Here is a 20,278-nt window from a genome sequence, read left to right as displayed (position 1 = left end):
TAAAAATACACTCTGTAGTCTGAAAAAGCCTTTCTTAAAGTATGGCACGTTCTAAATGTATATGGTAAGTTAAAAATATACTTAGTTCATATTTCTTACTTTTAAATTAAAGTCCTTCATTCCAATGGTTTGTCAGTAAAAGTAATATAGAGATAAGCACTGACTTCAGACCTGTCCAAAGCAATGAAAGCAAGCAGTGGATAGAATAAAAAAGGCGTTTCTTGGGTGTTCATGGATGTACAGGTTTGACTTCGGGATGGAAATTAACAGGAGGCTAAGAGATAATAAAATCACCAGAGACCTGCTTATGCCACTGTTATTTACATGAAGCCTGATCTTGACCTGTATACAATTAAAGCTTGAGGAGTAATGACATTCTCCCTCATCCAAGATTTCTGGAAGTACTGAATATTAACTTACTCTTAATGTGTTCCTTAAATTAATAAACAAGCAGAACTGGCCCCTTCATAGGTAACACAGCAAATAAGGAAATCATGAGGTTCCTGGGAAATGAATGCTAGACATTATTTTACTCCACTAGAGCTGCATGCCCTATCCAAGAATAAAAACTTCCTGTGTGGAACAAAGGAAGTTTGATAAAAACATACACACACACACATTCCTCCCTGCTCCCTTATTTACACATTTTATATGTGAACCAATAAACCACACATTTTTCATCCATGCTATTCATATTGAGCAGGGAGTCATGACAGAACAGTGCAGGCTGGTAAAAGCTTTCAGTGACAAATTTAACCCATCTGGAGTGTTGAAGATCACCCGATTGTTTCAGGATATTTTTAGTGAGAAGGATAGTTAGTCTTTAAATTAAAAATTAAAAATCTCTGTTCTCTGCCAGATGCTTTTACTACCTTGTCAAGAACTTCACATTTTTGCCTGTTAGTGATAATCGGACGGTTTGAGGCTCAAGTGTTTACTAGAAGACAAAATATGGTTTATTCTATGCCTGATAGCCAGTTTACATATTCATGTATACTTCTCCATCTTCATGATAGCTCTATAAACTTTATAATTTGCTGGATTAGGAAACTATCATCTGTTTTACACTGTAGCAAAACACAACATTTTTGTTTCACTCTGGAGAGAATTCTGTGGTCAGTCTGCATGAAAAAATTGAATTTTTATATGCTTATAAGTTGCTGTTGATCTTACCCACAAGAACAGTATCCTAAAAAAAGGATCTGAGCCTAACTGTACAAATAACACGAACCAACAGGCATGTGTAAAACTATCCAAAAATGTACTGTGAAATCCATAGTTATTATTCCACTCTTAAGTCACAATACAGACCTTTAGTGATCCACAGAAAAAAGGCCTGTGAACCTTTCCCTGTGGGTTGCCCATCACTGTTCTGAGTGGGACTTCAGTCACCGTCAGTCTCACCTCAAGTGTCTCACGTACGTGTCCCCTGCTGAAGTTAATGACAAAGCATCATTAAGATGATGAGGCGCTTGTGGTTTCTTTCAGGCAGCGCCAACCATAAGGAACTACCTGAATTCCAACTGTGACTCTAAGATAATAGCTTAATTACGGGTAACACCATCCCGCATAGGATTACACGATTCAAGAATGAAATGTGTTTCTCATTTCTTCTTCCCCTGTCTCCACACTTACCGTATTTCCTGTCACTCTTTTTGCTCAGTTCTCTTCTCCTGCCTCTTCTATGTTTTTTCATCTTTGTCTCTACCTCAGTTTTAGTCTAAACTATCCCCATATCCACCATATCTACTTAGTGTTTGCGTTGTCCCTGTTCCTGAGTTGCTTGCTAGCCCTGTGCTATCATAGAGTTCATATGATCTCTCCATCGTGTCTGGAGAATTCAGAGAGCTCACCAGAAAACACAGCTGCTGGAGAGAAGTAATTTTTACTAGAAAACCCTTTTGAATTACAACTCTGTCCTGAATGTAAAACTTATTTATTATTTAAAAAAAGTTTTTAAGACTCTTCGTACAGAAATCTTGACATCCTTCTTGTTTTACCTGAAATTAAATGTGAACTGTGTAAGTGATATTTTCAGCAAAATCCTAAAGCCAATGTGGAGAACTTCACATAAACCTAGCATAAGAGCCCATGCAGATTGGAAGACTAGCTTTCATTATTGTAATTATAATCAATTTGTTACACGTGTAGAATGTGCAGCACCACTTGTATCTCTGAGAAACTTTGTGTCAAAATGCATCAAGCCTCTGTAGCTCTTGGTTCTTTGTGAGTCAGAGTTGGCATGCTGCAGAAGCCATACATTTTCAATACACACTTATATTTGTAGCATATGTTTGATTCTACTATAAAAAATATATATATTTAATTTTTATATTTCTATATATTAATATTTATATTTTTATTTTAAATTTTTATATTTAAAATTTATATTTATTATACTTACCTGTGGATTCTAGGCTTTCTTTACTGTTCAAGAAAAAAAAAAAAAGTGGTATTTAATACATTGCAGTTTCAATAGAAATTAGTGCTTTTGTCCTGAGACCTTGAGGTACCTCAAACACATATCTGAATATCAGCAATGCTTGTATAATAGCTATGGAAAATATCTCAGGATGTAAAATGACTCATTTGGGGCCAGAAAGAGAATCAGAGGTGGAGCTGAGAGTAGAAGCCCAGACCTCTGTCTGCTGCTCCTCATTTATTGACTCATGCTGCCATATGTCTGCAGTGACTTTCATCTGAAGAGTGAAGTCCATGCCTCTAAGAAGTAGAAAACGTTGTATTTATCTATCTCTCTGCTGCACATGTTCAGAGAGATTTATAAATTGTATATATTATTACAGTATATTTGTTGCCAACAGTAAGCCTATCCCTTGGTCAGAGATGTCATCATGTTTTCAGACTACCTTGGCTTCTTCCTTTCACCAATGCCTTGAAATTCAGACTAGATATATAAAAAGGTTCACTCTGAGCATATATACACTGAAATAATGCATAATGTCTAAGTAGCCTTTCACAGTGAAACTGCGACCATAACCCAACTGCAACCGATACAAACTTTATTTTGTTTTGATTTTTAGGGAAACATCCAAAGCTTCCAAGACACCCCAAACAGGTATTCAAAGTTAAGCCAACAGACATTGTTTGCATGAATCTTTATAAAGTAAAACCACAGTCATTATTCAGTTCATTTTCTGATTCTGTTTCTTGCATTATCCTTTAGAGTACATTGCATCCTTAATCCTCTGCTGCCAGCTGCACACATTCTCTGAGATCCAAGTCTTTATACTTAATACAGAACACACTAGTACCAAATTTGTACCATTACACTGCCTGAAGTAATTATAATTAGAAATTGAGCAACTATTGTTTAACTTAACCTTATCTTTAGAATCAATATTAAAAGATAAGATAAATTTTTAAAATGAGCTCTCAGAAAACACATCTTCCACAGAAAATTGCTGTAAGAAGCTAAAGAAAGCAATGAAGAATTAAATCCTTTCCGCAGTGTTTTAATGTCTAGAAAAAAAAAAAAAAAGCACATCATTTTATATTAAATTCCATTTAAGTTCACTATTAAATTTCCCAGATGTTTTAAAATGTCATGTAAAGTCTACTAAGTATTTTCTATTATATTGTGCATAATGATACAATAACTCCTAGCAAGTGAATTAGCAAAATACATATCTGAATGACTTTTATACAATGTATGTGTCAGTACTGCACAGATTTGAAAACAGTAAGAAAACAGGTCAGGTAAGTTTTTATTTCTCTAGCAGTAGATGTTCTGCTGTCCCATATCTGCAAAGCTAAAAGATATTCTTTATCTTTTCAAGCATTAAAGAAATCTTGAATAATTCATACCCAGAAGTATTAACTCTACAACAACAACAAAAAAAAGAGAGAATTTCTTTTATTGGTTTCCCAGTTTGAAGACATTTCAAAATATTTGTGAGATACTAATTTTACAAATGTAATGTCCTTGGGAAATGAAACTTGATGCCTGCTTCCCTAATCAGCCTTGACTCCTTGTTTATTTTATGTATTATTCAGTTTCTGCCTACTCTGTCCTTATTGAAAAAAATAGATGAAATTCCTGAATAGTGGCAGAATGGATATTCTTAATTATTCGTGGCTATCATAAGATTTCAAATCACTACTGAATTCTTGGATTACTTTAGAGTATGATTCAAAAGTTTGGATAAGAGGGAGAGATGGGAGAGAGAGATAATGAGGCATGAAACTATTTTTTCTTCAGCCATAAAAATGAAAAGTTATAAAAGACACTTAAAAAAAAAGGGGGGGGGGGGGTGCGAGGGAGGAATCTAATTTTTGCAGCTTTTCCAGCCAGTCTGCATCTTGGCAGGTAGATTTATCAGTAAGAAGACACTGAAAAGCTTTACCTTTGCTCTACTTTTATGATGTATCACTTCAAAAGACTGAGCAACTTGGGAAATGAAAAATCATCTTTGTTAAACAGGACAGCAATTGCAATTTATTTCTCAGGCATAGTCAGCATGCTGGTCTTTAGGGTGAGATTTTGGTACTTGCTACTAACTGGACTTAGGACTCCAAGTTGGTGTGAGTATAATTTCTCTATTACAAAAAGCCCTGGGAAAAATAAAAATAAAAATAAAATTAAAATAAAATAAAATAAAATAAAATAAATAAATAAAAATAAATAAAAATAAAGGACATCAGAATTGGAGAATTTGTTAACCTTGGAAGAAGAATCACGTAAGGAATTTCAACAGCTACAAGCCCAGTATTATTTAAAATAAACTACTAAAATGATCAGATTGAGCTCTTCATTCTTGCAGTGTGTTTCATACAGCTTAAAAGCATTTCTATGCCCTCTGGATGTTCTAGGCTTGCCAGTTTAGTATTAAGGCAGGGGCTGGCTCCCAGTGGGTGCTGGTATGGTGCCAACCCTGTTCCTGGCTGCAGCCCCTGCAGCACTGTCAGCACCTCCTCTGCCACCAGCAGACCTCCCCATGAAACCCAAAAGCCTGAGTTCAAAAGGGGAAAAGGCTCATGAAAGGATGGGGTGAAACAAAAAAGCACAGTGCACAAGAAAAAATCTAGATAGTTTCAATGTCAGATGCGGAGATGTTAATTCATACTCTATTCTAACCATTAAGTAAATAGTGCCTCAATGAATCAGGAATATCTGAGGAATAGGTTCTGAAAGACTGGGAAGAAATTAGAGGAGAGGGAAGAGAAGGGATGTGTCAGTGCCCAGGAACCAGCTCTTACATGAGGAAGGCTGTAAAATACACATCTTCATCAGGGGATGCTTGAGGAGATCTGTCAGCAAAAGATGCTGAAGGGCAGTTCCTGAAACCAAAATCCTGTCTCTGCACAAAACAGGTGTTAGCAAAGTCAGCAGCGTGGTGTCAGCTCTGCCCCGTCTCCTCACCTTGCTATAGGGAGAGATTGGGATTTTGTTTGTTTGGATGGGAATTTTATTTTCTGCACCCAAACTTTGGTGTCTCTGCTTCCATAGCCCCAAGGTGCCACTTCAGATGGTTCCAGCATTACAAGAAACTGGTCGGCAACCAATGACAGCACCTAAAGGCCACTGGGCACACATTGCATGGCACTTCCATGATTTTCATCAACAACCTGAACTCAATTCAACTACCTCATTTTTTAACTAGAGAGCAATCACCCTAAGCCCATCACTGCCATTTGGAGGCAGACTAGTTAATTCTTATTCCTCATTGTGAGAGAGGGAGAAGTTATAATCCTTACTCTCACAGGACATAAATTGCTTCTAAAAGCTCAAGACTGAAATCCTCCACGATGTGTAGCTTGTCTTTTAGAAATCAGTGGAGGTTAGGGTTACCAAAAGAGGAGTAACATCCCTCCCAGATTTTTGGACAGAGGAGCTTCTTTGAACAATGGCAAAGCAGAGAACTAAATCCAGATGATCCAGTTCTGTGCCTTAACCAGTAAGCCGTCCTTTATCTCTGACAGTAACATCTGATGAATTGGATCGGGCAGGATATAAAACACGATTACAACCCCAGGTTGGAGTCATAGGTCAGCTCTGCAATCACCTCAAGCCCGGGATTTTACTTGGTGCCATGTGTCTGAATAGTAAAATGGAAGATAAAAATATACAAAATTACACTTTTTTAGATATGTATGCTAAAATTATGATCTTAGCTTTGCACTTCTGCTGATTGTGATTGTACTGTTGAATTACCAAAAAGCCCCCAACAATTTACTAGAAAAGAAACTCCCAAATAAGAAGCCAGCTTGGTCAACTAAGTTCTGGGTTGGATTTTTACCCTCACTCTAATGAGCCCTGTGGTGACTGGAGGCATATATTTTGTCAAACCAAGGGCAGTGAAATACTGCAAGCCTATTTTTTTTCTCCTGAAGAGACTTCAGAATGAACTTTGTCCATTGAATTTGCTAGAAGCAAAGGGGTTCTGTCATTTTCTTATTTTAAGATAGGTCCAAACTACGTATCTTCCTAAATGAGGCCTGGAGGAAGACGCTTTCTCTTTAAGGCAGGATGTTGCATGGAACTGATAACGCCCCTTCCAAAAAAAAAGACATCTAGAAAACTCATATACATCTGCATTATGCAAGAAAAATCATTCCCACTTACTCTGTTCATGGTGCTAATTGCCAGTCTAACCACCTATTCTCCAGCCAAGCTTTGTGAAAAAAAGAAGTGAAAAAAGTGCTTTTGTTATGCCCGATTCTTTCAGCTCAAATAACGTAGCTTTATGGCTAAACAATGATTCTGATAGTGAAATGTCATAATAAACTTCCTTATTGCCCATAATTCTTCTCAGGTGCTACGTTCATAAATCAGGAGCTCTGGGAGCCCTATTACAGACTATGTTAATGGTTTGGACTTTTCTGCCAGTGCCCAGTCTCAAAAAAAACAAAAAAACAAAAACAACAACAAAAAAAAAAAACACCTAAACCAAGCAAGTTTTTTGATGACATCTTTTATGCATTGACAACTCTTGACCTATATGAAAGATGGGCCAATGCCAAGATGGTGGCACGACATTTATGTTTGGCATGTGAAAGAGAATGAGGGTCCCAAACACAAGCTGCTCTTTGCACCTACAGGAAGGCAACCAGCCTCATCCTCCCACCCACCTGCCAGAGATGAGCTCAGCGAATAGGCCCTCCCAGGCACAGTTGGGAATCTGTAGCATTTTGACTGACTCAGGCCAAGGTGGTGTAGGCTGATGACTATTTACAATAATCACAAAACGGTTACAAAATATGTCAACATAATGTGTTTCTAGTAGCTTGACAAGACTGTGTGTAGAAGACATTGGCTAGGTCTCCTGTTACAGGAGGTGTGGTGTTATGCCGTAGAGTATTCCAAGCCACATCTCCTGGCATATTGGAGCTGTTCAACCAGACAGCAGAAGAAATTTTGCTCCTAAAGAGTTTCAAGCTACTTTCTCTTTACTCCTGACCCAAAGGGAGAGAATGTATGTGCTCTGAGGCTACTTTAATTATGCAGGGACGAAAAAAGCCTTTGACAGTGTGAGAACGTAAAGGGTACGAAAAGATAACTTAAGCTCTGACTGCTCCAACTCCTCTCAGCCGCATTAAGGATACCCCTGGTGACAACTAAGTTTGTGACTCTTGATAATTACCTTGGCCATTTTGATGTGTTATGGGCTGATAGTAACAGAGGCGTCGTGAGCACAAATTATGTCATGACAGACCCTGATTGTAAGGATCCATATCCTCTGCAATATTAGATATAGACACTAGATACTAAATTCCTATAAAGCTGTCAAGATTTTAAACACCAAATTCAAGCGATATCCCCGACTTGCCTTCCAGATTGAACTCGGACATGAACCTAAGGTCTAAACACGGCTTGTTCAGCCCATCTACAGACACCCAAGTCAGCATCACCTGACATGCTATTTGATTATGGCTTTTTACTATACCAGATGACAAATCAACTGAGAGGTTTTGCTTACAGTCAAAACCAAGCTAAAAAAGAGAGTTTTATAAAACATTTAGAATCATGTATCTTGACAAAGTTGCAGTAATGGAAGGCAGCAGAGTCTGGCTTTTTTCTTTTACAGATGCTCAGATGTAATTGTCTCCTCACACATATGGAGACTGGCCACAGTATTTGTAAATATTCTTGAACAGGAGAAATATTATAATTTTCTTTATTTTGACATCTTTATAAAATATTATCACTTTGCTAACATAATATTATGAGGGCTACTTTTTAAAATGGATTATACAGAAGCATTCATTTCAAAATTTCAAGAAATCCTGGCTAAGCAAGACAATTTACACTGTCCGAAAGAGATTCCATTAGTATAAGATTATATATTTATTTTTCCCTGCCGTGAATGAGGTGCTTGGTGGTAATTAGATCAAGAGAACAAAACGAAGCCAATGCACAGATACCTGCCTACGTCTGCCAGGACATAATGTACGTAGCGACCTGCACTGAGGATGGAGGGTGGGCTGGATTGCAGAGTCACTCTGTTTGCCCAGGGCTCAAATGCTACCCACCAAAGCAACACTGAGCCTCCCTTTTGATCCAGAGCCAGCTCAGGCATGAAAACAGCCTCTCAGTATTATTGCTGGGAGTATCCTGCATGCGGGATGTGTCGTAAGTGACAGCGACCAGTCTGAGTCTGACATTTCTTTGCGTCTCCCTCTGAGATCAGGACCCGATGGCAGAAGGGCTGACCAGGAGATAAATGCACAAGGGGCCAGGGAAGTTGAGGCTTTCCAAAGTGGACAGTGCTAACTGCTGAGGTGATGCTGATATGACAGCTGCCTGGGACGTTTCTGCCATGACAATTATTGTGTGCCGTCATCAGCATGCCGATAACAGTAACCCTTGTTTTTATGTCTTCAGGATAAATCCTGAAGGCAGGAACCCTGTTTTTCAAAGAATGGGTTGACGGAACTCTACATGTTTATCAAAATCACTACAGAAATGATAAATTAATGGGTCTAATATTATCCATTTGGATGTGAAGACCCATGTGCACAGTTATTGACTATGCAGGAGGTGAAGTTGCACCAAGTGAACAATAGGATGAGGCAAAAGCATGTGCCAGGGATGACTACACAGACAGCCTCACTCACTCAGTTTATTGCCCAAGTGTTTCACATAACCAACACAATTCCTAGCAGCCAAACCTCTGCTTACGAAACAAATATGTAGCAAGTATGTCATGGACCAGGAGAACTAGGCTTCAGTCCTAAATCACAAGTGAGGAGGAAAAAATCAAAATGCTTTGTGCTTTCCAGCACCTATTTCAGTGACGAGAGACAATAGGAATAGCACATAGGAATCCAGAGGAGGTCCCATGCCCAAATCCTGACTGAGGGGCACAAAGTCCTTGCCCCTTCCTACACCTGGACTACTGATAACCCCTCAGTGGTGAGGCACAGCTTGCTTGCCACTCTCCTCTCCATCACCCATCTTTTCCGTGTTATATGCTTTATTGAAGTTCCCTTTTGCAAGAGTTTCTTAACACCTCCCCGCTTTATATACATTCCCAGAAAAAAAATGTCAGTTTTTAGTATTGTATGAGCTTTTGGTGTGCACCGCAGAGTATGTTAATTGTGATCAATCAGGGAGGGAGGAGGAGGAAGCAGCGCTGAAGGACCTGCGTGCCCTCCCCCATTAGCAACGCTAGGATTACGTGTAAGGTCTTGATAACACCATTCATTCTTAAAGGGCCACTTTTTGTCAGTCTGGTCACGGCAGCCAGCCATGAAAGCAAAGGATTTGGGGCTGGGAACCTCCAGACAGGGTCTTTGTCTACACCTTATAAACAATTTCTAACACTCTTTCCCTAGCATGATTTTTCCATGACCTCTTCCTTTTGTGCTTTCCCTCAGCTATGGATTCTGACCCTGTACTTTATCCATCTTTTCTTTGCCTCCTTGACTTTTTAGTTCATCTTCCACTTGGGATCCCCTGCCAGCAGCATCCCTTGCACCTTTTCTCTCATCTGGCCATGCTGGAGGTTCTCCACTCCCTAGCTGTGCTTTAGCCATGGATACAAAAATAAAGAAGGGAGCGGGAATTTTCTTTTGGACACTCCATTAAAGCACCTATTTACCGGAACTCAGTCTTTTTTGCTATTATTTTATGCCAATACACATGTAGTAGGGCTTTATCCCCTTGAAAACAAACACCTGAGATGCAGAACAAGAAAAAATGAGGCCAAAGAACTTAATCCCTGCTTGTTTACTGCTTAGGAGGGGCAAGTGAGGTGAATTTATTACAGGTGACAATTACAAGCAAGGGAATAGGGAGGATTTCTCAGTGAAAATTCTGCTGTTGCTTTCCATAACTATTCTTATGACAATTCCTCAGTCTGCTGATGCTCCACAGGCAAACTTAGCATTCATAAAACTGCAAGTATTCACTATTTGATCATTGTTTAAATAAAGGCCTTATAATAAAAGGAAGTAAAGGTTGATGTGTATAGAATAATTTCATCATGGTTTCTCATTCTTCCCTTCATTCTTCCTCTTTCCTTCCATTGTTAATTGTGATCCTTTTCTTTGTTCAGTCTGGGTTATGCTGTAAGATCCTTTTGTTGCATAAAATGTTGTGCATGCTCATTGTAGTTTATAAATACACGGGCCAGACCTACACTGGTGAATAGTGCGATGAAAAGGGGTAATTCGGTGTGGGAGGACACCAGTTCAGAGGATCAGAGCCAGTAACCCCATCTTCCCATGCCAGGGACTGCTGTGGTTCAGAAAGGGCTATGCACATCCCTGCAATGCTCATCAAATACGCCACCCCTACAGTAAGTCAGAGCAGAACAGAGTCAGGCAGAGCTTCTTTCTCCGGTTCATATTTATATTGTAGAGACAGTGGAAAATCTGATTATCCAATGTACAGTAACGCTACAGCTCCAGGATGCTATTCTTCTCCATTGCACGAGACTGAATCTGCCTGTGTTCAGTGAAGTTACTCTTACTTTCTCAGTGCCAAAGCAACACCACAACGTTTCTCTCCTCATCACCTCAGTACCCTCAAAATTATTATGGACTTGCACTTTGCGAGCAAGAGTCAGGATTTTCTTTTGAAGTGTCCCTTCTACTTAGCAGAGATCCCTAACCTCCTCATGCAGCTAATTTGGAAAAGCCAGACTCAAAAGCTTCTGTGCTGCTATAAACCAATATTTTTATAGACAGTTGTAACTTAATGTACCCATTTGGCTGCCTTCCACTGTTTCCCATGTTGAGACCATCTTGAGATCCACAAACCTCTTTCAGTGCTAGCGATGCTGATAGACGGGAATAAAAGGAGTTTTGTTTTCTTTCTCTTTCCTTAAGTGTGTTAGCTAACAGGTTTTAGGCTCCTGTTATTGACAGGACAAATTGTACTTTAATATGGTTTAGTTGGCTCAGTCCTATGGCTCATGTACACAGCCTAACACATATTAAAATATTACTTGCTCAGCCTGAACTAGAATATATAATATAGTGGTTAAATGAGTTAGCTGCCACATTTTTGAGAAAAATGCCATTTCTACTCAAGCCAAGGCATTCTGTTAATGGGTTGAATATTCCTTCTAGCCCTTTCTCCAGCAAAGGGAAAATAGTTTTTACATTGTCCAGACCCTTGGCATCAGCTCACAGGACGGGAGAGGCAAGGAGGCTTGCAAGTGGGGTTGTGTCCCTCATCAGCCCCCCCAAATGAACCCTTGAGTTTGGAAACCCAGAGTTACGAAACCAGACCTCTTTCCTTCCTGCTCCTGCCATTTTTGTTACTGACCACCATCCTGAGACACTCCCCCCCTCCTCTTTGTCGTGTCATGTTGTCTCCCCCAACTTTAATCACTTTCAAAGCCATCGCTCCAAGTGACCTCCATGGCCTCTGGACTGCTCGGGTCCCTCTAAAGTAAAAGTGTTTGGTTGCAGGTTTTTCTATCTGGAGAACAAGACTCTGCTATTTGCACCACTTTCTAGTATTTCAATTCAGGCTTGGTTTGTTGTTGTTGTTTTTTTGGCTATATTTACAAATTCCAGCAGGCTATCCTTAAGAGAAAGGTGCTTTTTACAAGTCTCCCATTCAGCATTCATGGCACAAATCATGGAAATTCCTTTAGGCTACACTGGTGCCAGACTCTGTGCCTCCCACTTTTATGTGCGCTTAATAAAATGCATCTATTTTCTTACGACCAAACTATCTTGCTTTCAGCCGTATCAGAGATGAAATACAGTTGCGTTAGTAATCCCATATGTGCTGTGCCTGATCCCTTACTTCTCTGTGTTACTCTGGGAGTTTTTCGTGCCTCAGTGATGAACTTCTTCTTTTCTCTTCAGCTGTTCTTTTCTCCCTTCTCAGCCTTTTTACTGCTGCTTCTCCCTCCTTCTTTTCCCCTCCCCCGTTTACACTTAACCTTCTGTTTCTCCTCGTGTCCTGGCAGGAAGGATATAATGCAATCGCTGCTATACAGTGACAAAAGTAAATATGTAGCTCCGAGTAAGCGCAACAGGGTCGAACAGCCCTTTTGCAATATGATACCACATAATCTGCTTCCCTTCTAGAGATAGTTGCTTGAATGCTAAGGAGTTGCAGCTCCACTGCTTTTATAACTTGATAGCTTTACTTTGCTTTTCTTTGGTTTTGCATAAAGCAGTTCTTTTACTGGGGCTGGTTCTGGGGCTATCTTCCTGCCCAAATCAAAAATGTGAATAAAAGGAACGGGTTCACCTTTCAGATGATTCTCTCGCCTTTGAAATTTCCATATATTTTTCCACAAGTAAGAGGAAAAAGGAAAACTGGATAATTTATGTGCGGTAAAGCCACACACATGCAGACACAGGAAGAGTCCTAATGCTAAATCCTTATGACTAAGCATTCAATGCAGTAAGCATTTTCTTTATACAACTGCTCGTGGCTTGCGGGCTTTTTAACTTACCCAAAGAAAATTATTATGGGTAAAAATTTTCAAGAATCTACACGATTTGGTGATCTAAACTCCATTGAAAATCAATGGCACTTCTGCATCTAAAATTCCCTGTTGCTCCTGAAAAATTAGCAATGCCAAGTGCCAACTGAGTGTATTTTGTGTGTCTCCTACGAAGGGGTGCCTTTGATGTGCAACCAGAAGTTTAAATTATTAGCTATTTTACCTAAGCAATTAAATATGACTAGTTAAATTAACCCCTACAGAAACAGAGGCTTTTTTAGTACTTGTGTATTTCATACCTTAAAGGTACAGGACAACACCGCCAATGCTCCTGAATCAGGAGATGGGATGTGGTTCCTCATGCCTTTTCGTTGCCTTTGAGGCTGGTGTACAGGACCCGCTCCTGCACACTCCTGCATCCCCCGCTCCACAGTTCACTGTTCCCTGGATTGTGCTGACGCAACGGTCTGAGAGCCTGTGCTGTAAACTCATCATTAAAAATTAGCCTCCAAAAACTTCAAGTTCTCTCATTTCCTTCACTGTTTTATGGCACAGTCCTACAGTTTTATTGGCGCACATCAGAGAGCGATAAATCACAACAGAAGAGCGGGAGTCTATGGGAAAAACGGGACAGGCAACATCTACAGCAACATTCCCATGCCAATAAAATGTATATGGAGGCACACTGAAGTCTTCTCATCACTCTTTCAGAAGCAGCACCAAGTGAAAGATCAACCACCTCCAGCTGTTAGTGACTGGCTCTTCACTGCCCCTTCGTTTTGTCAGACTGTGCAGTCACTTACACCGCCCAGTTGTCCCAAGATACAAATGTATAAATAAATGGTTAAACACGGATGACTAAACAAAAATAAATGACAGGTAAGTAAAATATAAATAAATAAGTATATAGATTTTACTCTTTTCTTTTTCCTTTCCTTTCCTTTCCTTTCCTTTCCTTTCCTTTCCTTTCCTTTCCTTTCCTTTCCTTTCCTTTCCTTTCCTTTCCTTTCCTTTCCTTTCCTTTCCTTTCCTTTCCTTTCCTTTCCTTTCCTTTCCTTTCCTTTCCTTTCCTTTCCTTTCCTTTCCTTTCCTTTCCTTTCCTTTCCTTTCCTTTCCTTTCCTTTCCTTTCCTTTCCTTTCCTTTCCTTTCCTTTCCTTTCCTTTCCTTTCCTTTCCTTTCCTTTCCTTTCCTTTCCTTTCCTTTCCTTTCCTTTCCTTTCCTTTCCTTTCCTTTTTTCTTTTCTTTCTGGGGTGTAGCTAACAATATGGAGAGGGAAACAAGAATGGTTAAGCCAGCATTATTGGTAAAACATACATCTTCATAAAGGCATTGATGATGATTCATATTGATTATATTAAAATATTGGCTGAATTACTGAATTTTGCAGCCTTTGCAAAATAGTCATGGGAGCCCAGGCAAGCGAGAGTATTGTGGGGTAGTGGAGCTAGTATAGGTGACAGAGAGGGAAACAGAACCCTGAGATTTCCTAAAAGGTTGCTTTGGGTTTTACCTTTAAAACATAAGCATTTACCCTTCCAAAAGCATAAGCATCTAAACTACTTCTGCTGTTCGGGAAGCACCTGAATTTACACAATCAGAAATGAGGTAATGTCTTAATGCAAAATAAATGCAAAGCAGCTTAGATGTTGCAGCAGTTTATTTCTCTGAAGATGACACGGCACAGTAAGGTGTCTCATGTGCTGAAGACCAACTTTTAGTCCATGCTGATTCGCACGTATTTAGCAGCTGAAACCATGCACCATAGCTACAGTGTCACACATACCGGAGAATACAGTAAAAAGTGATAATCCCACAAGGAAACAGAAGAGAACCAAATTCTGCACTAATGAAAGTACTCCTTCACGACACCAGATAACTCTCACCTAGTAAGATAACGATGAAATCTTATAGCCAAGAACCTAATTTGTGGGCTAAGATTGCCTCCTCCAAGCTCACATTTCTGTGACGCTGCTTTTGTGAAACACAAGACCTGCGTTGTATAAAAGAAGAATTAAACCTAGAGCCCTATTTCAGAAGAATCATAGTGCTAGTTAATATGAAGCTATTTCAAAGTTCAGACCCTTAAGAAGAAGTCCTGCAAAGATGTAATCAGATGCAGATGCTAAAATTTTCAAAGTTAAGTCCCTTGTTACTAACTCTTAGAGGAGTCTTAAGTTTTGCAAACAAACATGATAAAATAATAAAAGCCACAGTTGGATTCACGTGACACTGTCAAGCTCTTATTTGACAATAAAGGACTTGCTGTCCCTGCTGGTTATGAAGAAAAAATCTTGGAAATAAAACTTCAAAGACTGCAGCATCAGAAAACAAAGCGAAACATCGAAAACCAGCCAGCCTTTGTTCAAGTTGTTTTTGATCTCAAAACTCTTAGTCCAATCTGTAGATTTCTATGACTCATGGATTTTGGACAGCTGGGGTTGAAAATGCCTAGCTTAGCACCAAAATCTTATCAAAAAACACTTCCAAGGTCTTATCTGAGGATGTTCTAGGTACCCAAAACACTGCAGATACTGAGCTTCCTCTGTGGTACACCATTTATATAGAAGTTTAAACCTACTTTTCAAGAACCAATGTAAGGCAAGTAAAGTGAAAATATTGGCTATAGTTAGCACGGTTCACTAGGATGAGAAAGAACAGAATTTTTATACAGTTCTTTAATATATGCTTTGTTAGTACGTGAGGTATTCAATTTATTTTTGACATATATAGTCTCTTTCAAATGCAGCCATAGAAGTCATGAGATATGTTACACAGTGAAACAGAGGTGAGAAAGACAAAGATGAATACAATTATTTAGGGAGTTAAGATGGGAATAATGTTGCATGACAGATTCTCTGAGGCTGGGAATTATTCTTCTGTGTTGTACACTTACCATAGAGTGGTTGTTACCCAGAAACAAAGAAAAGAAAACCAAAAACAAGCAAGTAAGGAGCAAAGAGAGTTCAGGGTTGTGAACACCGTCACAGGACACTACAAATCAAAGCAATGGTGGGGAGTGCTGCAGTAGAGAAGCCAGCCCCAGGTCCAGCCCCAGTGAGCATGAGCGATGCCAGCGGCAGCAGTGGTGAAGTGGGAGCAAGGCCAACCTCTCCCGGCAGCAGCAGCAGAACCTCCTACCTGCACAGGTGACTGTGATGAAGTGAGAAATGGAATAATGGAATACCTTTATAATGGATGAGAAGAAACATATATATATATACCAGTGTTTGCTTCCACTGCTCAGATCTGAGCTGTGGTTTTATGAGGTGAACTACTTTAACAAAGAAATGGCCAGTGAATAGCTTAACACTATACTCATATCCTGATCCCCTGTAGAAATTCCATACTATATTACAGAAAAATAGTTTTATAGGTAGGGGTAGCTTTGTAAAGGTAGGGTTGCATGCGTGTGTACGTCCATGTGAGTAAACATGCTCATCGTCCAATCTCTAGGCAGTGTTTTGCAAATTTACCACACCTCATTTATTGGATATGCAAATTTTAAAAAGGACACCTTTTCTACAGCATGCTCAAGCAATGGGTAGAAGAGAAGCACACATGTACAAAGCAGAAGAAATATCCCTTAGCACCACCACCTGCTAGCACGCTGCAAAGAGAGGGAGGAAAGGTAAAGAAAGATAAGGAGTAGGAACCAGCATAAACAAATAAAACGACTGATTCATAAAATTAAGAGATGAAAAAAGCTGCTAAATAAATAAATGCACTACTAGGCAAGTTAACACTACTCCTGGAGAGCTTTATTTACGTGGTTGGCCTTTACATGCTAGCTAATCCATCTAGACACTGACCTTGTCAGCAGTGTTTGTGTAATCTTTGAGTAAGAATACGAACTGTTCTTGTAAATAATACCTCCAGGACAGCTAGACGAGAGTTTTGCATGAGTGTTAAACATGCAAAGGGCCCAGGGCATGGTCCTCCTCTCGTGGTGGAGGGACCAGCCGCCTGGGCTCATGCTATGATACAAACAAGCACCTTCTCATTTCAGAGGGCTATGTCTCCACAGCACATCGCTCAGCTCTCAGGTTGTTATGCCAGGCAGTATAGGTCCCAAAACAGGCCACAGTGCAACGAACTTAGGTCTTGGGCAGGCAGAATAAAGTCACACACAGGAGTGTGTTAAATCCACGTTTCCAGAGAACATGCTGCAACTCGGGTGTTTCTGCAGGTTGGAGACAGCCAGGCCAACCACAGTACAAGCTCAAATCCAAACTCCTGTATGTCACAAGACAAAGACCACTGTTTCATACTGTTTTCCTTCAAATCTGATAGGGAGTAAAGCTTTGGGCTTGCCAAACCAATGTTGAAGGCCAAATCCTGTTTAAAAAAAAAGAAAGAAAAGAAAAAAGAAGAGCCATTTATAGCTGATTAAATGCTTTTCAAATTCTGGAGCAGATGTCTAGGCAGAGGAGAGAAGGACCTTGAGGTTTGCAAGTTTAAAGAAAATATTAAAAAAAAAAAAAACAATAACAAAAAGAAATTTAAAGATGAAATTTAAAGTGCTAAGGAACCACTACACAAAATGCCCAACACAGTGATTATTAAATGTTAGAAGTGTTGATAAACTGACCTTCAGGGCTTTTATAAGATCTTCCTGACAGGATGGTCAACATCAACCAACACTGCATCCTTTTAAGAAAAGTTAATAAACAAGATGCATATGGAAGATTTTAGGTATGGAGGGTTTTTTAAGTGTTTGTGGAATACTATACAAAAATCCGTACTGTGTAAGAGCACAGCCTACCCACAGACAGTCAGGGCTGTTACCTGAACATGGTTTAATTTTATATTTAAACCTGCTAAGACCAGGACAGTTTTAACATATCACAGGCAAGAATGAAAAAGACAGTAACGATCTGCTACTTGTTTCCTCCAAATATCAAAATGTGAGATAGTTTCAGATCAATTATTCCTTTTCCAGCAAATTACTTTCTCTGTGATAACATCCAGCACTGGAAAGGCTAATTTTAGCTAGAAAGTTCACAGAATCTCGCCGAGCAACAGCCACAGTCGCAGCTAATTTGAGTCAGAGAAAGTTAAAACACTGTCAAAATATAAATGCTTCCTTCAGCTGATTCATTAGTTTGCATATCATAACAAGGACTTTGTGTTCTTGGGTAAGGTTAGTGCCTTGAGGACATACTGCAGATGTGTGCATTCACAGTCCGAATTTCTGTAATTTGTTATGCAAACATCAATTCTTTTTAAATATTGTAAGAATAGAGACTTTTATTGCAGCTAACAATCACCAGCATTAAAGATAGGTTCTCTTGTGAGGCCACTTTCTAGAACAAAGGAGGACACTATATTCTAAACAGATGTTTACCAATGAATGAATGTGATATTTCTCGTTAGAAGAGGTTTAATTTGCAAACGAATGTTGAAACAGTGAGCAAGTGAACTCAGCAAGGCCTGCCCCACATCAGAAGGCCTGATGTATTTTGACACGTTAACTTCTTTCCCCTCAAGGAAACTGTGAGCTTTAAAAATCCTCAACAACCTAACAGCAGGAAAATCCGACGCTGACTTTTAGTTTTACTTTCCTTTTTTTTTTTTTTTTTATTGTATGGTGTAGTTTAAAGGTACAAAGTGAGAACGAAAACAGCAACTGAGGGCTGGATTTTGGCAGGCCTCAGGAAGAGATGAAATTTTGGATTATTGACCTCAAAAAGGTAGCCATGGCAGTTCCCCACAGCCAGGGCAACATCAGACTGTGCTTGGTATTAAGCAAAATGGCCTTGGTGGTAGACTTTTCCGTGTTATTTTATCTGGCTATCTCACTGTTTGATTTTTGTTTACCTGAGCATTTTACCTGGACTCTGCTCCTGCCTCTGCTTTGAGGCACGCCTGGAGAGGCTTCTTCAGCTTTTTCTGTAGGCAGCTGCCTGGTATTTGGTGTCGGGGTAGCAGGATGGACCAGCAGACACCGTCCTTGCTCTCCGTCCAGCGTGTAGGGCTTACAGATGATCACAGGAGCATGAGGTGCCATTGGTCCATGGGGGTCCTGAGCTTGTCTCCCAGCCCACGTGAGGAGGAGAACTGAGACAGTTTGGTTCTCCCCAGGATTAAAATCGTGTCATTTGGTGCTGTGCACCTCAACCTGACTGAACAGCCCTGACTAAGCACCCCAAGGGCAAGATCCGGATGCTGTAGGCCATACTGTTTTGTAGGCTTTGTTCAGAGAGTGTCCGGGCCTCCAGATGATTTGCCAGGGAAATAAAAGGAACCTGCAGGGACTGCCAGGGTTTCTGCTTTCAGGATAGCCAAGCCTATAATGCCAGATGCTTGCTGCCTTGCTCTATTAATGCTGACAGATATAAGCACAATTAGCTGAGGAGGGAGAAATGGTGGAGGCCAAGAGACCATACTCCCAGGCCTGACCCATGTAATCGCTTTCTGTTTCCCCTTTTATTCCGTGGCCTTGTGGATAATGACACAGCGTTTCCTTCTGCAGGAAAGCAGGATGCATGGGAAACAGAGGCGCTGCATAAGCAGATGCAGGAAGGGTCTTGCCGGGAGTCTGCTGGGAGCCCAGCATTAATGGCAGATCTGAAGATGTAACAAGAAGACTATGGAGATGCTTTAAGAGCCACAGACTGAGGCTGGGCCAGGCTTCCCAGCCTCGAGAGCCACAGGCAGGGCAACCCCTCATGGTACAGACCAGTTTCCCACACGGAAATGAGGGATTTGCTTCATACTGGTATTTTAAGGATAAATGCAATGTGACATGCTCGTATTTCATTGTAACAGGGACGATTTATGCAGCAGAACAGATGAGCAAATTCCACAGACAGGAGCATTCTGCCGCATTTATAACTTTTGATAGCAAGTTCTTTATCAGCAACCATTCTCCTAGTGAAAAGATCCATTTAGTTTTGTGTGTCAGCAGACAGTTAGGCAGAAGCACACTCTGGTCCAACCATTCACCTGAAAGCCTACCTACATCCAGTGTAAGTAATCTGTAGGGGATATTTTTTTTTTTAAAGAAGGATGCATTTTTCACTATTTCTGTCTCCTGTTTCCTGGAAGCACAACTGCTGAAGTTGGCCCAAATTTGGTGCTTCTGCGAGCACTTGTAGGCTGCCTGCCATCTCTGCTGCCTGCTGGACTCTGGGCCTGATGCAGCACCAGGCTGGCTGCTGATACACACAGCTTGCCTGGGCTACAGCGGTCCTCCCGCAGCAGCTTCTGCAGACAGCAAGGGCTGGAACATGACCACTAAGTGGATGCAGTGATACGTGCACCTACATGTGCGTATCCTTACTGATGAACTTAGCTGTGCTTAGGAATTGATTTTCACTCCCACTTCCATGAAAACTTTGTGAAATTGCATTTCCTCTTAAAAAATGTTCAGACCGCTTTGGTTAACTTAGGAGACAAATTT

The 20,278-nt window shown here is 40.2% G+C and overlaps 1 long non-coding RNA gene across 1 annotated transcript in view; it reads right to left on the bottom strand.

Moving 5' to 3' along the window:
* Positions 1 to 20,278, bottom strand: part of LOC125184728 (uncharacterized) — a 57,331-nt gene that overhangs the window by 16,807 nt on the left and 20,246 nt on the right. The window contains exons 2-3 of the long non-coding RNA XR_007169098.2: positions 2,405 to 2,427; positions 1,312 to 1,432 (exon numbers count right to left, since the gene is read on the bottom strand). This is a non-coding gene — a long non-coding RNA (uncharacterized lncRNA). The remainder of the gene's footprint in view (positions 1 to 1,311; positions 1,433 to 2,404; positions 2,428 to 20,278) is intronic.

The sequence above is a fragment of the Anser cygnoides genome, chromosome 2 (assembly GCF_040182565.1).
Source record: "Anser cygnoides isolate HZ-2024a breed goose chromosome 2, Taihu_goose_T2T_genome, whole genome shotgun sequence".
Taxonomy (NCBI): domain Eukaryota; kingdom Metazoa; phylum Chordata; class Aves; order Anseriformes; family Anatidae; genus Anser; species Anser cygnoides.
Note: the sequence above shows the minus strand (reverse complement) of the source record. Positions and strands in the feature narration are given on the sequence as shown.